Source organism: Nuphar pumila, chromosome 7, assembly GCF_984573655.1.
Source record: "Nuphar pumila chromosome 7, dmNupPumi1.hap1.1, whole genome shotgun sequence".
Taxonomy (NCBI): Eukaryota; Viridiplantae; Streptophyta; class Magnoliopsida; order Nymphaeales; family Nymphaeaceae; genus Nuphar; species Nuphar pumila.
The window spans coordinates 103476768-103486441 of NC_143255.1; the positions used below are offsets into that span (position 1 = coordinate 103476768).

General features: G+C 37.5%; 1 pseudogene; it reads right to left on the bottom strand.

Annotated features, from left to right (window-relative positions):
• Positions 1-224: 224 nt before the first annotated feature.
• On the bottom strand, positions 225-2639 carry LOC149832709 (NAC domain-containing protein 54 pseudogene; annotated as a pseudogene).
• Positions 2640-9674: the final 7035 nt, after the last annotated feature.

Here is a 9674-nt window from a genome sequence, read left to right on the forward strand (position 1 = left end):
GATTGTTTTCCCCTGTTTGTATATATGTAATAGAGATAGTAGCATAATTACAAGGGAAGAGGCAGATAAATGCACTCACAAAATACTTAAAAATATGCCATAATACACAATGACATCCAAAAAAATGGGTCACCCTTGAAAAACAAAGCACATAAAACATGAATGCCTTCGTTTACATGTATATAAACCATGAGACTCCTCTTTAAGTAGACTGTCTGTCTGTCTTAAGCATCAAGCCCGCTTGTCTTTACACAAGAAGAACACCATGCATCGTCCACGATGAACTCCATCCAGGCATCATCATCTTCATCCGCATCAACGCATGATGATGCTTCTGGAATCTCAGGCGACATGGTCTCATTCTCTGTTGTAATTACGATGCCTTGATCTTGAGGGATGTCCAACAAATATTGTATGCTGCATTGCCCTTGATCTTCCATGTCCATGCATGCTGCATTCTTCTTGAATACTCTACACAATGCGTAAGAGTCCTTCAAAATAGAACAGTAAGATCATCACCACCGTTAATTAGTTTTTCTCCAGCATCAAACCGACGAGATCTTATCTTATCTTTGCCAGGTTTTTAATCAGCTAAACGTTTCAATCTTACTGCAAATAAATCCAATTGTAGATACTGTATGTGAACAAGGAGAGCAGATCAGGAAAAAATGCCGTTTTACAAGGCTATTATAATAACATGCCTACAAAAGCTTATTATAATAATACTAAATCGAAAAGCAGCTAGTGGGTCCAACCGTCTAAGACAGATGTCACTTTTTCATTGATGTCTTACATAAAACGTTTTACGTGATCCTTTCTAGTTAGAGAGGTGCTTGCTTCATCAAAGGGTACGACTGCACGGGTGAAAAAAATAGGATTGCACAAAAAAAAAGACTGCTCAAATTCCTTGAATAACACCTGTCTGGTCTCAATGTGGGCCCCACAAAAGTTGAGAGTATTCGGGTTGAATTGGACAGGTGTCATTCAAGGAGGCAGAGAAGTACAATTTTTTGTGCAATCACATTGCATCTGATACAAGCTCGCATACGGAGGATAAAGGATTGAAACCATGCTTGCAAGTAGGGCTGTTAATGGTCGGGTCTGTGTTGGATACCTGACCCAACCTGAACTCAAATATTCAGGTATGGGAATGAAAAATGCTGATCTAAATATCATTTTGTCAGATATTCCACCTAACCCGATGCTAGCCTGAGTATTTTATGTGTAAACCAAGAATGCATCTTTTAAACAGTTGGGTCGATCGGGTCCCATTGTATTGGCCCGAAATGACCTGAATCCAGCTAAATGTCATCTAGGTGGATTCCTGTGAATGGTTTGGATATCAGACCCGTTTCGTGGTCCCCCAGGGCCCCGGCCATCATTGTCGAGTACCATGTCAAACATGACCAAGTTCATGAACTTTCTGCATTACTACCAAATATCAATGGCCAGAATGTTGAAATTCATGAACTTGGTTACCTTTAGTTCATGATCCTTGACTAATACCAAATATTACCGAAAGTAATAAAACATTTCTCTTACAACTTGTTCATGTTCATGGCTCACCTGGGCATATATAATCACAGAAACTAATTGAAGTCCAACAATATCACTATCCTTTTGTCGGAAATAAATTATGATATTTGCTAAAAATTCTCATGGAAGTATTGCTATATATAAAAAATACATAAAAGATATACATATGTGTTAATAAAAAATTGTTCAGTACCACAAAAATGTATTTATCGTGTTAATATCGCGATAAAAATAGTGTTTTGGAAATACCAAACAAAATGAACAAAGATGAGGGAACGGGGAGGGGGGGAGAGACCTGGATCCCGGGCGTGTCCTCGCACTCCGTCTCATCGAGACGGTACTCGTGCATGACCCAGTCCGTACGGACACCCTGTGGGGCCCGCCCCTTGTAGTAGACGAGCGTCTTCTTCATCCCGATCTCCCGGTTCTGGTACCGGATCCGCCGGTCCTTACCCGTGGATTTCCAATACCCGGCTCTCGTTGCCCGGTTCGTTCTGAATCCATTGGGATATTTCCGGTCCCTCGGCCCGAAGAAGTACCATTCCGGGTCCTTACTCGGCAGGAACGATTTCTCTGCGCTTTCATTTCAATGTTAGTATACACTAATCGCATACGTAGAAAAGTAAGGTTCCAATAATATGGCCTTTTCTTTCTTTTTTCTTTTTCGAGGGAAAATAAATAATATGGCATTTCAATGTCATGGGTTTTTTGGTATCATGGTCCTTATGAAAATGATGCAGATCTGGGCCACCAGCTCATGTATTGACCTCATTGGGGTCGAGCAGGTGAGTCAAGTAGCTCATTGGGCTCGTCCAGGTGAATGGACCAACTCAAAGCTAGCAATCATGCCAAGAAGTGGCTCCACCATGGTCCTTGTTTGACCAAGATTATTGAATTCAGGATCTTGGTTGGAAGGGTTTTGATAGTAGAGAAGAAAGAGAGAGACCTGCTAGCTCCCAAGGCTCGCATTTGTAGAGATCAACTTCAGGAATGATGTCAAGATCGATTTTGAGGCCGTGGATTTTCCCCTTGAGATAGTAATTCACGAGCTCCTCGTCTGTAGGATGGAACCTAAAGCCAGGAGGGAACCCAATGGGAGCCATAGAGAGAGAGAGAGAGAGAGAGAGAGAGAGAGAGAGAGAGAGAGAGAGAGAGAGAGAGAGAGAGAGAGAGAGAGAGAGAGAGAGAAGCATTAGTGTGTGAGTTATACTGGGAAGCCCTTCTGCTTTTCCCTTTTCCAGATTCTCCAAGAAACGTTATACTGAAGCCTGTGCTAAGTCCGTTCATGTGGTCTCTCTCTACTGTTGAAAGGTGATTTTTTATCAATGCACTACAAGAAATAAAGGTTTTACTGGTGCAACAATAGCTCCAGTAAAAACCTTTGCTGGCTCAAGAATGTGCCAGCAGTAGCGCCAGGGATGGGTCAAAGAAAAACTCAGCAAGCATGATAAGCAAGCTAGAAACTCATTGCAATTAACCATATCTGTATATCTATGTGTGTAGATTGCTTACAATTTAGATCTTAAAAACTTATGAGAATTCAACTTCAAATTTCCAACAATGTACTGGAGGTTAAATATGTAGTAGCAGACAAGTCGAACAAGATTTTCCATAATGTTAATCATATCCATTTTACTTAGGTTATTATATTTTAGATAAGTTGTTGAAACCACAGTGCACATCCACCCGGCCGGAGGTGATTTTTAAAGGAAAAAGTTTGTGAAGATCATATGCAAAATCTTAAAGGTGACTTGTTATTTTGTGTCATCTTTTGCTTTTTTTTTTTAATTTATGGGGCTAAAGAAAGGTAATGTCTTATTGCAGGGCTTAACACGTACTGTGAAAGACACTTTGGTATGCAAAGCATAACGATCCCCCGTATGAGGTCAAATGGGGGTGTCTGACAGAACTAACTCTTGTGGGCCCCATAGTTTGATCACCCTTGTCTCATTCAGCGAACTACCTTGTCTTACTTGGGATTTCTTCGTTATCTCCTACTGTGATAAACATTTAGGGCCAATGGCACCAGAGGGCTCCTTGAGGGGGAAGGGGACCTTTTTTTTCTTTTCCAAAATACAGCTACACCCGGTTTTATATATATATATATATATATATATATATATATATATATATATATATATATATATATATATATATATATATATATTAAGAAAACTCAGTGGTGGCAGTGGCCAATAGCACTGAGTAGCCTTCCTTAATTTGTTCAACTAACTCTGTATAACAGAAAGAAGTGCCTTGCTTTGCAAAAGTAGGCAATGCAGTAAGAAACTTATAAAAAAAAAGTTAAGAAACTTACTGTCTCAATCATGTATTGAAACCTTGGGAAACTTTGACAGCATACCACCTTCCCCATACATGTGAAGGTAGCATCTGAAAATTGATTTTCCCTCACGCGTCCATAGCATGTCTGAAAATTGTTATATTTTAAGACTTAAGTAAAAAACGACGGTTGGGTCACTCTTTGAGTTGCTACTACCGCTTTCGGCCTGAGAGCGGATCCTGTAATCTCACCCAGCGTTTACAACCACAAACCCGACCACCATGCTCATTTTCGTCATATTCGAGTTAACATTCAAAACCTGGTGCATAAAATCTTGGTAGATGTTTATGCGATCTTGCGTATGCATCTTAGTGATCTTCCACTCCCTCCTGCTGATGCTACCTATCCTTTGTCGCAATCTGGGCAAGCGGCTCCAGCGTGAGCCCATTTTATCTGTCTAATGTTCTTTTCTCTTGTGCTTTCTTTATTTGTTTTGGCTTTTGTTCTTGTTCAGTTCATGGGTTCAACATTTTGTTGATCTTCATGAGTGGTAATGTTGAATTACTTTGGGCTCTCTCTCTCTCTCTCTCTCTCTCTCTCTCGCAGCCCACAATGAAACAATGCTTTATCCCTATCGTTTTGTTTGATTCAATTGAGTCACAATACAAAGTACTAACTGTTGTCCCTAGGGGTTTGGTTCGTGAAAAGATCAGGTGCAATATGATCATATTGCACAAATATTTGTGCATTAACCACCTAATTACCCAGGGCCTGTCAGGTGTGGGGCCCAAGACCTGATAGAGGGCGATCAGGTGCTTAATGCATAATTTTTTGTGCAATCATATTGCACATAAGCCGGACTCTTTTGGTGCAGTGGAAGGGGCGTTGGCCAATAGATGGGTGGCCAGGGTCAACTCCATGCATTAATGAGGGCAAGAAATAAGTCTTTGCTCATTTGAAGCTCCTTGGGGGCAAGGGGTGCGCCACGGGTTTACACTTAACCAGGTCTCTGATTTTTATGGTGGTTTTTTCATCCTTCATGGTGAAATGAAAAATGTACTAACTGTTCCCTTGTCTGAAAACCTATAAACCTATACAACTAATTAAGAGATTGGTCCCATAAGAAGTACTAAACAGTGTCACATATCTCGTTCTTTAGAAAATCTCATGATAATTAAAAAAAAAAATCCTCTTGTTGTGTAAATCAAGAAAAAAACATCCGTATATATAAAGATGTAAAAAGTGTAAACCTGTAAGGAAAGTGTTAAGATTACATAAAAATATTAGTTCATATTTAGATAAAAAATATGATACTTTCAAAATAAGTGATATTATGTAAATATCATGCTTTTTGAGACTGTAAAATGCTTTGAAAATACACCGCAATAAAACCAAGTAATTTTTTAAAACATCTCTGTATTTTGAAACATGGTTCTAAATTCGCTTATGTTTATATCCAGTGTTCCTAAGTAGATATCTCAAAAGAAATCGCTGACACTGTATAGAAAAGCGTTCAAAGGCACCGTTTCTGCTTATAAAGATGAACTCTTCATTGGGAAGAGAAGCATGATGCGATTTGGTCACTTTTCTTTTGAATCCTATCTTTTTCTTTTCTCATTTTTCTCTGCGTAATAATTACAGGTTCGAAAATGTTACTATACAAAAAACAATTCTAACAAACAAAAAAATAACGATAAAGATCTCCATGTTAACTCTAATAAGTCTGGTTTGTTTTCTTTTTACAGGTCGAAAGAGGGTCGCTTTTTTCAAAAGTGAGGTCAGGCACACGATAATCAGAGGTAGAGGTAAAGACAATAGGGACAAGCAGGTAATTTTTATAACCTTTTTATTAAAAATTTATCTACAAGTTGTATTCGTGGTGAAGTAAAAATAAGTTTCCTAATCTTTCCTCAAGAAGTCAAAACATGCATATCACTAAATGAATGATGAAATTCCAATATGTAAAGTCAAGGAACGCCATCGATTATCATCGGTTCTAGATTTTAGACATTATTTTGGTTGGACGGTCCCCTTCCCATAGATATATATATATATATATATATATATATATATATATATATATATATATATATAGAGAGAGAGAGAGAGAGAGAGAGAGAGAGAGAGAGAGAGAGAGAGAGAGAGAGAGGTCACCTACATCATTTCGTGCTTACCACAACCTACCATGAGCAAATAAAGGGTTTTCGGGTTGTTTTTCATAAATCTAATCCACAGATGCATTCAACATGATCAATTTGCTAAAAACCGTTTCATGGATCGTGTTTTTTGGATTAAAAAAACCCTAATTTTTAAGCCTTAGATATTTATGATATTTATAAAAATTTTACACCATTGATTTTCAAACCTCAAAAAAACCTACTGGGGAATTCCTATAAAACCAAGTATGCAGAATGCATCTATATATATAGTTAGATTAGAGAAAAACATGAAAAAAAATCCTTTAGAAGCCCATAGGTTGCTGTAGGCAGCAATCAATATAGGCAGCTACCCAAACTCTATATACATATAGGCCACTTCTATCGGGGTATACACTTGATTTACATAGATCTAAGCCCCAAAAGAAAAATCTAACCATTGGATATTGTTTGACATATTCTATTTATCATTTCATGTGTTAAAGTTGACTCAAATATGATATTTTATACCAATTTTAAACCACTCTTATTTTCATAAATTGCAAGACGTTGAATTTTCACCATCTCAAAAGGTTTATTAAACATGATAAAACCTTATAATATACTTAATAAACCATGCTAATTACATATGTGCAGTTAGATTTATCATTTGGTGGTTAGATTTATGCAAACAAGAGTGTGTACCACCGTTTGGTATCATGGTACAAAATCACCGTATATAGGAAAATTGGTTCCTCCTAATTGTCTATATGGTATGGACACTGTTGCATCTTCTCAATTAAAACTTATAGATGTACTAAACACAATTTATTTGATAGAATTCATGTTTTAGATAATGCCTTTTGGACATCAAAATAGGCTTTTTTAAGTGATAAAATTTTGGTATATTGTGAGCCACTGCTTTTTGAAGATCTTAAAAAACCTACATGTATATCATAATCACATGATCCAAAACTAGTTTTTCACTAAATAATGATTGTAGATCATATTTATGGCTACTGATCAACAAAAAAATACTCACATTTTGAAAATTTGAAGATTCTATTAAGTGGAAGTTTATATATATATATATACCCAAAAAGTTGCCTTCGCTTTAGGCGTTTCTTCATAGATCTTTGGATTTCACCCACACTTGTAAATCCTTAGGAAAGACATTGGAAAACTCGCAGACTACATCCAACTACTCTAATAGTACCTCCCGGATATCCATAGCGGACACACTAACCAAGAGCATAGCACACCTCTGTTTATGGTACTTAGAGATCCTTAATGCTGATATGATCTTCACCTCGCCCATCACCCTAGTCACTTGAAAAAACAACGCTGAAAGATCAGGTTGCTCTAAGCAGACCTTCTTCCCTTGGCAATGAAGTATTGCGTTATATCATGATAGCCAATCTATGCACAAAATGATATGGTAGAATATCATCACGAGTATAATGAGATCAGCTGACAACTTGTGTCCTTCAATAACTACTCGAACTGCAGGGAGATACTTCACACATCGAGTAGACACAATCATTAGAGACATAACATCTAATGCAATCTCTAAGCTAGATGGTGCAACATCAAGTAATCTAGCAAAAGAAGAAGATATGAAGGAATGGGTTGCCCTCGGATCAAATATAACGCGAGCAAAGTGATCTGCAACTACGATAATGCCTTTGATCAGATCACTCTGATCATTTTGCTCTGTGGTTGTGGCGGCGTACACACGTCCATTAGTCTTCCTCTGTGTCTATTGTTGGCTGCCCCGGGTGCCCGACTTGTTCGGGCAGTACTGAGCAATGTGTTTTGGCTACTTACACAGATAGTGGAGTCCAGTGAAGAGAGGACATGAACCGAAGGGATGACTCTTATTGCACCTCTGACATGTCTATTGTGCCTTCCTCTACTGATACTTCTTCTGTTGATGACAATTTTAATGGTTTTCCTACTGGGTTTTTTGCTTCTTATTCTGCGCACCATGTGCCTTACCAATAGTAGATGGATGCTTTCGAGCTCTACCATTATTGTTTCCACCCAACTTCTTGGATTGGCATCCCATGAATCACTCCCACTCATCATTTAAGATGGAAGGTAACTCAATCGTATTGTTAAACATCGTAGGGAGACTAGTTATCACCTGAACGTGTAACCCATCCTTGAGCCCTCTGACATACTTTGTTGCCCTAGCCTTGTCGTCAGCAAACATGTTGGGGCAGTATCACTCAAGGCTCCATAATTTGGTGGTATAATCCACCAAACTCATGTTCTCCTTAGTCAACTTGAGGAACAATTTCTTCATCCTTTCTCTAGCAAACGAAAGAAAATAGTCCTTCAAGAACTCATCCCAGAAGGTCTCTCAGGGGATGGACTCCACCGTGGCATACTTCACCTTTTGCACAGTATTTCACCACTTCATGGCATCACCTTTCAAACAGCAAGTGCCAAAATTTGTCTCTTTATCCTCTAGCATGGGCATGAAACAGAAGGTGTGCTCGATCTCCTCGACCCAACTCTCAGCAACTTCAAGATTGACTTTCACATAAAAAGTTAGTAGATCCAACTTTAAGAACTTTTCATAGGTCACCACACCAGTTTTAGAGGTCACGACTGATGCAAGGTTTACACATAGTGCATGTTGAGCAATCTGCGCCTAGATATGCGTAGTAACTATCTCAACTAGAATGTTGAGAGCATCCTTCAGAAAATTCCTCTGTTTATGTCAATTATTAGGAGGATTCATACGACCATGAGTATACATCTAAGAAGAAAAACAACAAATTATCATTAAATTTATACCCCTAGATCAAGCTTCCCCCCTTAGAATCGATCCTGCTGAAGACACATAATTACATTGAGCATGCAAATTATATCATCATACACAGATTTAAATACAACTATCTATATTGCCAAAATAAAAAAAATTATAATTAAAGGACAAGAAGGAAATAAAAATTTAGAAGATACCTCTTATTAGTGATGTGAAGACTGTTTTTGGCGTGCGAGTTTATGACTTTATGGTGGCGGTTCTAACTAGCTTTAATACCAACTCTGTAGTGACACCAAACTGACCCCCCCAAAAATATTTTTTTTTTCAAATATTTACGAAAAATATCCCAATTATAAGGGGAAAATTAATATTTAATATATACAACCAAACAATAATTCAAAACATAGAATAAATCAAATCATGAACTGAAATTGAATCTAATTTAATTTAATTCAATAGACCCCCTTGAGGGTTTACTGAAATCATGATGTTATTGAAAGGGCAAGAGCCATAATAAATCATACTGAATATGTTATTGCATGGTGATTTCAATTTGATTTATTCGGGCCCTTGCCCTTTCAATTCAATAGTGTAATTAATTAAAAAACAATACCAAAATTATTTTGCACTGCATTTAAAATTTACTACTTCATAAGCAACACATGCTCCTAGCCTTTAAAGGCCCACCAATGGTTCACACATAACCACTCTACAAGTTAATAACACTTAAATGACATTACATATTTCAGTGAACAATAATCACACATAGATATTCAAGTTTTGTGTTAACGATACAATATCAACGTGTATTCACAACAAATAAATGAATGCACATTTAACCAAGCATATCAATTTTACCATGCCAGCCAAAAACACAAAATTTTTATAACTGTTCAAATTCAGCATTCTATTTTCTTCAGATTGACTAACTATTCAAGGCAAATCA